This window comes from Anguilla anguilla, chromosome 2 (assembly GCF_013347855.1).
Source record: "Anguilla anguilla isolate fAngAng1 chromosome 2, fAngAng1.pri, whole genome shotgun sequence".
Lineage (NCBI taxonomy): Eukaryota > Metazoa > Chordata > Actinopteri > Anguilliformes > Anguillidae > Anguilla > Anguilla anguilla.
The window spans coordinates 49,322,891-49,335,124 of NC_049202.1; the positions used below are offsets into that span (position 1 = coordinate 49,322,891).

At 38.3% G+C, this 12,234-nt stretch overlaps 1 long non-coding RNA gene across 3 annotated transcripts in view; it reads left to right on the top strand.

The window, feature by feature from the left end:
* LOC118220079 overlaps nt 1–12,234 on the top strand; it is a 173,387-nt gene that overhangs the window by 61,726 nt on the left and 99,427 nt on the right. Inside the window, exon 3 of one of the 3 annotated variants that reach the window (XR_004763908.1) lies at nt 7,949–8,026. The exons of the other annotated variants lie outside the window; for them this stretch is intronic. This is a non-coding gene — a long non-coding RNA (uncharacterized LOC118220079). Of the gene's footprint in view, nt 1–7,948; nt 8,027–12,234 lie in introns of those variants that run through there. 3 annotated transcript variants of the gene reach the window in all.

The following is a 12,234-nucleotide window of genomic DNA, read 5'->3' on the forward strand; positions in this document are numbered from 1 at the left end:
TAGGCCTACGTCGCTCTGGATAGGAGCGTCTGCCAAATGCCTGTAATGTAATGTAATGCAATAATCCTTGGCAACAAGATAAACCCGACATTAGCCCTAAAATATGCCAATGCAGCAGTGAAAACGCGGCTCACTGAATAACGAAATCAGCGAGACTAACTTTTAAAAAAATTATACCATGTCATTCTACAGTCAATATCTGGGACTAAACATTGAATAAATATACAATCTTACCATTGCTTTTACACGTAGAGATGTCCCTTTTGCGAATGAGTGGTCATATATTGTCTTGGAGAATCCGTTTGCGAAATATATGCGCATCTGTGATGCCTGGGTCTGCTATCTTCAATGATAGCTGTGTGTAATACCACACTTCTTGCTTACGGCGTTGTCGCCCTTTTTACTGCAATTTGGCTTGATTGACAACTCATTTATTCCGTAGGTGAGAGTATAAGCTTTCTAACGATGTATAACATGTCTGATTTTGCTTTTGGAATAGCGTTTTATAGGTCAGTGTAACCGAAAATTTTCTCATCTGCCAATGTCTAAATAAATAAAATGGTAGGCTGCTCTGCGGCCAGCACGCAGGTCGCGAGTTGATTTTACGTCTTTTTTTTTCGTTTTTTCTCAATGTCGTCTTTATTATTTGAAATGCGTATTTATGTGTTATTATTCTATATGTCTCTTTGGCGCTCTGAAATGTGCATTCTCTGCTAAGCTGAGCAATGGTTTGGAATATGTGTCTGACATAGTGTTGCACGGTATACCAAAACTTCAGCACTTTCTTGGTAGGCCTACTTAAAAAAAAAAAAAAAAAAAAAAAAAAAAAAAACGGTTCGGTATTAGAATATTCCGACGTTCGGTAGTTTTGAGTCAAATGTAAAAGCCAGGGAAAATTGTCTCCCGCATTACTGATTGAGAGGATGAAAAGTGTAATTTGTCGGAATCTTCGCTAGAAGGCAGTAGCAACTAAGGTTGCCAAGTGAGGTGACTTGCGCTTGTGCACTCAGCTCCTTGATACAGCGCAAGCTTTGACTCGGTTCACTTCAGTAGCAATAGGTGTTCCAATTTGGAAATATTTTATTATAGATAGATGCTGTATTGTTATTGAAATATGCTGTTTTTAAATCTATTTAAAGGTGAAAGACCTGTTTTAAAGATTATTTAGTTTACAACTGTTTAATTTTTGGAATATATTTAACATATTTTTCTATTTTTCAGTGTTGTAACAGTATAGGCCTATGCATATTAATATGTTGAAGAGGCTTCAACTTAAAGGTTGTTAATGAACCAGGTTGTTAATAAACCATGAATACGAAAATGAGGTCAACCCTTGTGGACATTACGTTTCTGATCTATTAAGGTAATTTCAGTATTGTTAGGTACCAAGTATCAAATTAGCATCGTTTAAGTTTCAAGTATCATTTCAGTATTGAGTATCGTAATACTAAACCTGCTATCAGTATCAGAGTCAAAATTTTGGTATTGTGACAACACTAGTGTGACGCCTTTTTTAGTTGTGGCGCAGAAACACTGCAGCTGTGCATACACGCCGGACCATCTAAGTGTTACGACATGCCATCTAAGTGTTACGACATAGTAAAGGCCTTTACGGGAAGCGGCCAGGACATATCCATGGCGACGTAACTAAGTCATCCGGCAGCGTCTCTTAGCACCAAATTGGCCATAAGTCATCAATATTTTATACGATCATCATGATATTCAGTAGATATGTTGGGTGAAGGCATATGATCATGAGGACAAAGCCATTTTAAAATCGCTCCATAGGGGGCGCGATGGTGCCAATGCTTGGACCCCTCCCAACGCCGCTTGCGGCTTTAATATTCGTCTTATGACTGTCCATGGGTCGATTTCATGATTTATTGTGTCATTTGGGCACTGTTATAATATTTGTTGTGGACCAATGAGGTACAGTTTGCGTCACTTCCTGATTACTGCGGAGGACTAAGCTACAGTAGGGGCTACAGTCTATGGTCACTGGGGTGGGCGGTGGCGCCTCTTGGCCTTGACATTGCGGCTCCGACCACTGTCCACCTGTGCGAAGTCAGAAAATGCAGGCCATTTCATTATGGCGTGTGCTATTTATACCTGCACTAGACAACCATAAAATAATCCTCCTCTGAAGATTTTCGGTAGCCGAGTCATTTTTACTATTTCCTTTAGCCTACTTAACCAAATAATTAGTTGGCAGAAAGCGTAATCAGCTTGCTATATTTGGTAGTCCAGTAGCCTATGCTAAAACAGTTCACAACTTCGGCTACCAAGCCATTTGACTAGCTAGCTAACCCTAACCGGCAAAACGTGTTTGACGGCTTGTCAGTCGTGTACATTCCGTAAATGTCTACCTGTGCCATGCTTCACGCATGTGACAAAGCTAATATAATCCAGATTTTGGGATAAACACTGCAAAATTTTCAGTTTCACGAAGCAAATTAAGAGTCTTAAGGTTTATTTGCTGGATAACATACAACACACGATGAAATCACACACACAGAATTTAATGAAATTAACCATCTTTGTAAGACTGGCATTTAGAAAGGAACATGTTTTTAGCATTTAAGAGACCGACGAGCATTTAAGACAATGGTTCTCAGAATCGGTCCTGGGGGCTCCTTGCGTATATTGGCTTTTCTCCATTGGTTTTGATGATCTACAAGAAAATAAATAATAGCCTAATAATAATTAGAAATTCAATGTACATTATTTTTGTCTTCATGCACCAGGTGGAAAACTTGCTGTACAAAGTGCATTGTCATATTTACACTCCTGCAGATCAGTTATTAAAATACTTGGTAGATTTGTTAATCACCGCTGACAGTGTTCATTTTTATTCGGTAAAGAGTGTCTTGGGAACGATCGGTCAGTTAGCCTCACCCAGCAAGTGAACACCACAAATGGCGATGGAGTAGTAGCAGTTACTGGCTCATTAACTGACTGCGGCGAAAACCTACAACGATAACTTACTCGGTTAACAGCAGGTCTACCAGACAGTTATATGAAAATTAGCCTAGTCAAATCACCAGTAGCCTACACATCTCTGATTGAATGACCATCAGTGTAGTCGATGTTCTTCCCCTGTGGTTCATATTGCTAGTGCGTGACCTAACCACGGATAGTCTACCTAGCTCACTGGCAAGCTGCAGTGATATGCTAGCTAAGCATATTCGTTTTGCTGAGAAACATAAATTGAAGATAACTGAACATAATTGTATTATTAATGTCATACATATAACGTGATTACATGACACAGTACAGTCACGGATGGAAATTAAACTCCGTAAACATTTGATAATATATTTTAAAACATAACGGCAGACAGTCAGCTAGCCTCAAGTTCGTTCTGCAATCGTTCGTTCAGATTGATGGGCTTTTCCGCACCTGACTGTCAATCACATCGTAAAAATCACAGAACCGCTTAACTCTATGGTTTTGGCTCCAAATCGACAACATGGCCGCGCCCGCCATTGAGCTTCAAAACGTGTTTTAGAGACCCACGGAGAGTCAATGGATGACGTCACAGTAGCTTTGTCCATATTTTTTACAGTCTCTGGTTCGAACAGACAAGTACAGAAAAGTAATCAATGTTTTTTTTTGTTTATTATACTTATTTAAAAATCAGGACACATCGGCTGCATAACTGCCGATCCCGATGTTGTCAAAAAAGTCAAATAATGGCCGATATATCGGTCAGGCTCTAATCTGTATCCACTTGTTTTAGAATAGAAAAAAAACAAAAACTTTCACTTCCAATATGTTCTATGTTTGAGCTTCTGTTATATTGTTTCTGTTCTGTTTTGAGTTATTTTGACTCTTGGAAAACAAACTCCCAAGGGTTACCTTTTAGAAGAGGCTAACATTATGCCAATATGCAAAAGGGTTCAAGAATAGTAACCATTTTATTTAGGGAATGTCCCTTTCAGGCTTGTATAATAGAAGGGGCACTACAGAAAGTGTGAAAAGCTGTAGGAGGAGAAGTGTGCAGAAATTTATGTGGAAAGAAAATAAGAATAAGTATGCAAGAGAACAGGCAGGGGGTTGCTGAAGCAACCACACTAATTATCTGCACAATTCATTGCGTGATCCCTTGGCTTTCTCTTTTCTGTATCTCTGTTTTTTCACATTACAGAATTAAAGTAAAACACATAACTGAATTTAATACAGTCCATTAAGTATTGGTGCCCAATAGTTAGAAATATTTGCACTATATATTACATAACATGCTAATGGTTATCATTAGGGACTTATATTCTTCTCTCCTGAAACTCTATATTCTGTATTTAATAGCGAAGAGGTTGTTTGGTTGCAATCAATAGGCTTGTTTGTTGAATGAATTGTCCAGTTCATTATATGTCTGAGTCTGATAAATAAAAAACACCTAAGGTGTCCACTAGATTTATCATGAAAACCTCAATATTCACACCAAATGTTCAATAATTTTTAAAGAGATATTTTGAATATTTCCTCATTGTCATTCAGCATGCACAGAATGCATTATTTTGATATGGATACTAGATGTTTGTTCTAAATATAAATTAATGGTTGAATGATTGAAAGGGTAAGATGAGACACTGGGTAGAAGGCAGTGCACAGGACTTGTGTCCAATACTCAATATGACATCTAGAAAATGATTATACAAATAGCTTTTCCCTTGCTGGGCAGAGGGAATTTGTGTGAAATGTTGTTTGTGAACTGGTCCAGACACATTTAGAGACAAATAAAAAGAACCAATTTGATGACAGGTTTTAGTACATTATTTATCTTACATTCTGTAAATTATAGATCGTCTTGAATTTTTCATCCTATGAGCAGCGGCCTAATTCACACAACAAATAAATAAATATATAAATAAGGCTGCGTTAAGAAGAGTGAGCTCCCAAGCTCAACGTGCAAGAGGTGTCTTCTCCCCTGCCAGACAGGCAATAATCTGTCAAAATGAAAAATTAACAGTGGCTTCCTTAATTCATCATCCAGCAACTTGCTCCTATTAATGGCATTTTTAGCTTGCATTGTAGCTGCAGCTTAGAATATGGGTTTGGAAGGAGGGAGATCCACTGACTGTTTAGACTAGTGTGAATGCCGTATATTTTAGGGTCCAGATGGATGATTCATTTTATTTACATACCTGCATTCTGTACATAAGCTCTTGAGAACAGTACAGTGCCCAGCCGATTTGTCACCTGGAATACAGTTAGACATTCTGAATGCATCTTTATATGTTCTGGTTGTGCTAAATGCTGGTATTTATTGAATTAAAACTAAAATTGCAGTTCTATTAATGTAGATCTAATGTACAACTATAAGAAACGCTCCCACTATGTCTGAGCTTCTGTTAATTTCTGTCAGAAACATGTAAAGTAATTCTGAGTCTTGGGAAACAATCTCCCAAGGCTTACCTTTCAGGAGAGACCAAGAGATTGTGCCTGTAGTCAGAAGGGTTCAAGTATAGTAACCATTTGATTGTGGCTATGTCACTTTCAGGCTTGTGTTGACAAAAAAATGGGTTATACAAAAGGGGTTAATTTGTATCTGTTTATCCTGCCTTTCATCTATCGGCTTCTCCTTTGGTCCTATTGATGTTGTTTATACTGGAGGCTGAGGGGCTTTAACACATTATCATATATCATGGAGAGCGAACCCTCCGTTCCTGCTAGAACACTATTTTTTTTTTTTTTAATGTTCATGTTTTAACTGTATCTGCTTATGGTAGCGGTTGTTTGGCGTGAGCAACCCCGCTTTCATAAATGTAGTGCGCACCATTTATGTTTGCCGGTTTGTCAACTCAAACACATTCGCAAATGTACATGTTCACCACCACAATATACTGCAAATCACTTAAACATACATATCTGGTTTCAAACATTAAATAGATTTATTTTAGCATACCATGCTCAATAAACGCAATGGTAGGAGTTCATACTAACTGGTTTATTCGTTTGTTAGGGCTCCATTAAATGGAATAATATTTGGTGCTGTGTCTCTTTTTTCGGGTGTCAAAAAAAAAAAAAAAGGTGTCAGAAGGTCTGGGGCTGGACGAAAAACATCCGGGGCTTCAGCCCCGGAAACCCACCCCTAGCGACGCCACTGGTGCATTCGTAGTATTTTCTCATACCCAATTAGTTATGTGATTATTAGATATGATACATGGATTATAAATAATATACGGATAATATATGTATAATGATTTTTATATGTAAAAATATATACTGTCATTTCTTCTGAGATAATTGAATATTGTATGGTATAGTCCGTATATAGATAATGTGTAGTGTATATAAGCAGGTCTTTCTTCTCCCAGCGAAGGCTGGCAGTAGGTGGGTGTAATTGGTTGAGTGTAATTGAATGAGTAAAACTGATGTACTGATTCTTTTGTTTTGTACATATATGTAAATGTTTGTATAATTGTTGGGGGCACTTTTGTAAATAAAACACCCCACTTGGGTTGATCAAGTTTGAGTCTCCAATGTTCATTGTAAAATCCTCCGACCGACCATCCTTGCAACAGAGAGAAATACAACATATGCAGTTCTGTGCATCTCAAAATCAACTATTTATTCAGGAAGTTTTATACCTCCTAGACAGACAGATAAACTTACAGTTTTTCCAAAGAGCTAAGGAACAATAATAGTCCTTTTTGTAAGGGAACTAATTGAACATGGGAGGTTTCATATTTGGCAACCGGCCTGGACTATATGTCGGGCAGCACGGAAACTACAATAAGGCACTAAGCATAAAGATATACACTCGAAATAGATCATCTTTGTAATTTTCCACAAGAGAAAAGACAGTGTTAAATTCTTCCACAGAAGAACCTAAAGAATAATTATTATCAGCAATAGTAACCAGAAAATCACATAGCAGCTCCATGATTCCAATAAGAATGCAATCAAGCAAAAGGTGTAACAAATCTTTCTCTAGGTTTCGGCATTCCTTGTAATTGAAACCTTAGACTGAATAAGAATCTGTGGTTACTTCCCAGCCCTTTGCCCAATCTTCTGTCCTGGATGGCAATAAAGCAGACCTTGAACTTTTTAAATGGCACTTAAATTATATAATTTTCCACTAACCTTTTGAAATTTGACGTGTTTTTCATTAGTATTTATGCATGTACAAAAAGGCAATGCCATGCTCTCCAGTTCACTTCCTGATTAATATCAACTTCACCTCGCAGAGACGGAAGACACTATGGATCCTACATGCAACCTCAGCTCCTTTGTTTAATTTAAAATAAAAATATATATTATACAATAAAGGAAATATATAAACATAACTTTGATTGAACTATGATTAAACCATCAAAAGCATTGATATACAATTTTAGCATTCTTTAATTCCAGTATTTAAGGCTCATTGTTTTGAGAGGGACTTGGGCTTGACAAAAATTTTGACACAAGAAGACACTGTTTACCTAGTGTCACGCAAACAAAATTTCTGATGTGTGGAAGCATAAAATCCGAGTCAAAATTGTTTTAAACTCATCTGCTCCTTTTTTTTTTAAATCATTATTTTTTAAATCTGTGAATTGGAATTTTTTGGTGAAAATCAGCAAAAACTGAAAACAATAAGCCTTACCAATATTCAACATGCAGCCAAATAAAACAGCCATATGCTGCTGCATGGAGGATAATACATTTACAGTGATACCTGCTAAAGTCACATAGGATTATTGCTTACAACCTAGGTAAGATATGATAGTGGTAATATTATAGAATAGTATTTTTCCTCATATATGCCTTCAAATTTCTATACATAATGTATGCTTATAAATATTTCAACCATTTTACTTAGTTTTGTTTTGTTAGTTTTTCATGTTATTGATTTGTTGTCTACAACATAGCTACAATGTTTCATGTTATTGTTTCATAGGCTACAATATAGCTACAATGTTTATTTGCACCTTGATGACATCCAGCTTATTTACATTTTCAGAGATGTTGTTTGCATTCTCGGGAATGCATCTGAGGTGTCTCCAGGAAACATCATCAACAAATGACTAACATTGTAATACGGCCGACAGAACCACACAGGTATGGAGTAGTAAGATGCACACAGGTTTATTTCATACATCGGTACAGTGGCACTGTTGATGTTTTGTGGCTGTTGCTGTTACTGTAGCTGTAGCCGTTGCTGTTTCTGTTTGGCTGTTGCTGTTGAGGCCCGGTCTCACTGCAGGCAGCGCAGATAAAGGTTAGAATTAATCAAGACACTGCCCACAGCTATGACTGCCGGCCGGCTAAACCACTCTCATTTCTCCACCTGCAACCAGCACCACAACCACGACGCCCCCTCACAAACTTATTGCTCTCTCAATAGCACACAGGGGAGCTAGGTATTGATCTGGGAGAATCAAATGTTTGGATGCTTCTTTTGTTTAATAGAATGTTCAGGAATGTGGGCCTCAGGGTGCTCTGTTGCACATTTCTTCCGGTAGTTGAGGTTTTGGAAAGAGACAATACCAATAACCTACTCTTTTGCATATTGCTGAGCTGTCCCTGACTTTAGGCCATTAGGGTGCAATTATTTTGGTGGGCTTAAGATATGGAGTCATCAGGGTAATACTGTCGCAAATGAGCCTTTATTAAGAACCTAGCAGTGGGGACTGGTTGCAAGACTTGTACAAACTCAGGCATTACCTGAGTAGAAGTTTTGGAACAGCTGGGCCCAAGTCAATTTAAGTTGTGTGGACATAAATATGGGACAAATTTGACTATAAGATGGCCTGCTTTTTCTGATGTATCCGTGCTCAGTTTTAATCTTAGCCAGATTCTTTTCTGGTTCACGGGTATGAATTAGCATCTTCCTTTAAAATAACCACAAAAAACATTGTCCACACTCCTATAGCTTGCAGGAGGGCACTGTATACAGTGCCTTTTGTGCTGTTGTGGCGCTAAGTATCCATTTTTGCTGCCTTGGTGTTAGGTGTCTTAGTCTTGTGACAGATATTAGAGCAATCTTCCCTACAGCAAAGTTTGAAAAATTCTACTTATTTAGGAGGTAAACACTGGGATTTGGCTCATGATAAAGAGATAACACCCATTACAAATGAGGATTCACGGATGTAGCCATCTGTCAGAGCCCAATAAATGTCTCTGACCTCCTAGAAATTTGTCCAGGGATTTTGAAACTTTCCCCACCTTCTTCTACACTCCATATAGGAAAGCTAAGGGGGACATCTGATGGGTATAAATGAAAGGGGGTTCTGGAGAGAAGTGGTGGGTATGGTGGTAGTGTGGCTGTTTTACAAATCTTAAACTTTAAGCTTACAAGATGTTTTGTATTAGTTTTGTGTTAAGGTTTTTCCAGTCACAGTGATGTTAGAACTTCATTCAACAGAATGTTTTGAGATGAAATGCTGTAGCTGTAATGCTGTAGTGTTTGAGAAATCTATTGTTAGTTGAATGCAAGAAATGCTAAAATGAAAATATTGAAGTGTCAATCACTCACTGGCTGGTGGATAACAGTGCAAATTACAGACTGGACTGACCCGAAAATTCCAAGGAGCTTTCAAAATTGCAATGCGCCATGCGATACTGATTGACACAGCCCCAGCAGTGGCTCTCCTCCCACCTTGGCACACGGCGAATCACCAAATTACCAAACTGCTCAGGCACGATAACATATATGGCAAAAATACCATTTTGCCAGTGTGACAGTTCGCAACAGGTCATGTGCTGGCCGGAAAATAGAGTCCTTTATCTGTTCATCCTGCAGTGCGATAACGGGCTGGAATGAGAGACTCATGCGAAAGCTGTGCTATACATCTGGTCCCTGTTACAGTCTTCCCTGTTCCTCTTGTGTGTGTTTATTTGATATGCAGAAAAATCAGTGTGCGTCCAAAAACTATGGACTGAGTAGTTTGTGGGGAAATATACCTTCAGAACCTGCTACAGTCTTCTATGTTCACAGCTGTGAGTAAATGGCTAAGTTTTTTCCAATATGGTAAAATGAAAGGTGCAATGCTCACTCATAAAGAAATGCTCTATTAAAAATCTGACATTTCAGCCACACTGCATCAGCAAACTATTTCATTATTTACATCCATTTTAATCTCCAATTCATCATAAGCATTCAGCAGGCGTGATCAATCAACATAAGTACATGACACCTTATCATCAAGATTCTATATTAATTACACTAATCACAAACATTCATCCATTATCCACACCCACTTATCCTGGGCAGGGTTATGAGGGGTGCTGGAGCCTATCCCCGAGTGCATATGGTGAATACAATCTATTGCAGGGCGCACACACCATTCACTCACACACTCACACTTATGGGAAATTTAGAGTCACTGCCTAGGTAGGATCTTACTGATCACATGCTACATTTGGAAGCAAGAATACATTGATGAGCTCAGCAATAGTAAATAACCTGATAGACCATGGAAGACCACTGTAGTGGATGACCAAAGAATACTTTCAATTTGCGAAGGAAAACCCCTTTTGAACTGTTGAGCAGATCAAGAACGACCAGTAGATGTGTCAGACTACCACAGAGAAGGCTATACCAGCATGACCACAGCGGGTTCACTGGTAAGCCTTAAGAACAGAATGGAAAGGAAAAGAGGAAAGCGTAGAGAAAGAAAACAACTGCACATGATCCAAAGCACACCCCCAAACCATCTGTGAAATGTGGGGGCAGTAGTGTTATGGTTTCAGCATGTATGGCAACCACTGAAACTAGCTGAATTGTCTTTATTGATGTGATTGCTGACAGTAGCAGCAGTATGAATTCTGAAATGTACAGAATCTGCTCATATCCAAACAAATGCCTCAGAATTCATTGGACAATGCTTCACCATACGGCAGGACAATGACCACAAGCATATTGCGAACACAACTAAGGAGTTTTTCAAGGCCAAAAAGTAGAATGTTCTTGACTGGCCGAATCAATTACCTGCCCTGAATACAATTGAACATGCATTTAACTGCAATACTGAAGGCAAAATGCCTCAGAAACAAACAGGAAGTGAAGATGGCTGCAGTACAGGCATGGCAGAGCATCACCAGGAAAGATACCCAGCATCTGGTGATGTCTACATTTTGCAAACTTCAAGCAGTCATTGATTGCAATGGATTTGCAACCAAGCATTAAATGTGATGACATTATTTTAGATTGTTAAATTGTCCTATTACTTTTGGTCCCTTAAAATGGGGGGAGGCTGCATAAAAAAGGGCTGTAATTCCTACTCGGATCACCAGATATGGATGTTAATATCCTTGAATTAAAGCTGACAGTCTGCACTTTAACCTCATATTCATTATTTTATTTCAAACCCAATGTGCAGGAGCCAAAACAAAAAAAAATTGTGTCACTTTCCCAATACTTTTGCATTTAACTGTATCTTGAAAATACAATATCATTGTCTAACCTTTATTGTTTCACCGGTGAAAGGAAAATGGCAGAAATTCATTCTGATTTGTATTGATTCAGAGAAACCTGTCAAGTTACATGATGTGAGGAATCCCTCATTTGTAGGATGTAGTACAAAATACAAAGTACAAAATTTAGGGTGCTGGAAATTCATTGAATAGATATGAATAGGCTGTGGGACCAGGTTGGAATGCCTGAGAAGCATACGTGCCATCGCAGTGGCTTAAAATTCAAGCCTACAAATGACTATTTCTTGAATACTGTTTTTCTATTGGCTTTCAGTCCACGTTGGTAAATCATTTGCCATGGCATGGCAAACTGCCTTACCTACAACTTGCATCAGTTATTTTTATATTTTTTGCATTTATGAAGCTACAGATGCACTTGTCAGGATGTCATCAAGGAACTCGGAGGAAAAACATCAGCAAAAGGCAATAGTGGGAGGAAGCACATGCTCCAAGATTGTGATGTCTGTAATAATTCAAAGTGCAAAGAAAATCAACTGGAGCAGCCATAGAGTGGACTACAAATTGAATTCTTGGGAGACAGCAACCAGTTTTTTCACATGGTAAAACCATGGTTGCCTGACACCTTAAGAAATTGTTCATTTGTGTTTCATTCATTTTTTTTTTTTGACTGCCCATATACATATTTTCAGCTTTGGTGCCTTGCAGAAAGGACAATATGCAAAAAGCGGGAATGGGACCAGCAACATGCAGTATGAATCCAAATGTCTTATGTATTTGCATGTGTACCTTAAAAGAATTTGGCAGATGCCTTACACCTGTCTGCAGGAGTAGAAAAATGGAAATCTTGCCCATCTGTCAAAAGCAATTATC